Genomic DNA, 745 nt, shown 5'->3' on the forward strand with positions numbered 1-745 from the left:
GCAAGACATTGAAACCCAGGAAGACTAAAGGGGCCCTTCAAGAATAAAAATTACATTTCCTCCAAGACACTATGGCCTCCTCCTGGTGCTATGAAGAAAATCTGCTTCATCCTCAGTAGTCCACCCACATGGCTTGTCATCTCCCGCTGTCCCCAGCACACACCTCACTTCCAGCCCCCAGGCCCCATACCTGCACACTCCTTCCTGCTGCAGGACTCTGCCTTGTTTGGTTTTGCATGCACTTTCCTCAATTTTCCCACCTTTTTCATTAGCTTTTCACTTTCAAAGTCTCCTGAGGGTATAACTCAATGGTTCAATGCTTGCTTAGCATTAGAACTGAGGAGGCATTAGGTTCAATCTTCAGGACCACCAGTAAATGAGAGAGAAGGGAGGCAAGAAGGGGGCAAAACGTCTCAGAAGTTGGGCACTGGTGGCTCATACCTGTAATCCTAGCTACTCAGGAAGCTGAAATCTGAGGATGGTGATTAAAAGGCAACCCAGACAGGGAGTCCATGAGACTCTTATCTCCAATAAACTACTCAGAAAGAGTGGGAAGTGGTGCTGTGGATCAAGGGGTAGAGTGCTATCCTTGAGCAAAAGACCCTCAGGGACAGCAACCAGGCCCCGAGTTCAAGCCCCAGAACTGGCAAGAAAGAAAGAAAGAAAGAAAGAAAGAAAGAAAGAAAGAAAGAAAGAAAGAAAGAAAGAAAGAAAGAAAGAAAGAAAGAAAGAAAGAAAGAAAGGA

Source organism: Dipodomys ordii, unplaced genomic scaffold (assembly GCF_000151885.1).
Source record: "Dipodomys ordii isolate 6190 unplaced genomic scaffold, Dord_2.0 Scaffold17, whole genome shotgun sequence".
NCBI lineage: Eukaryota > Metazoa > Chordata > Mammalia > Rodentia > Heteromyidae > Dipodomys > Dipodomys ordii.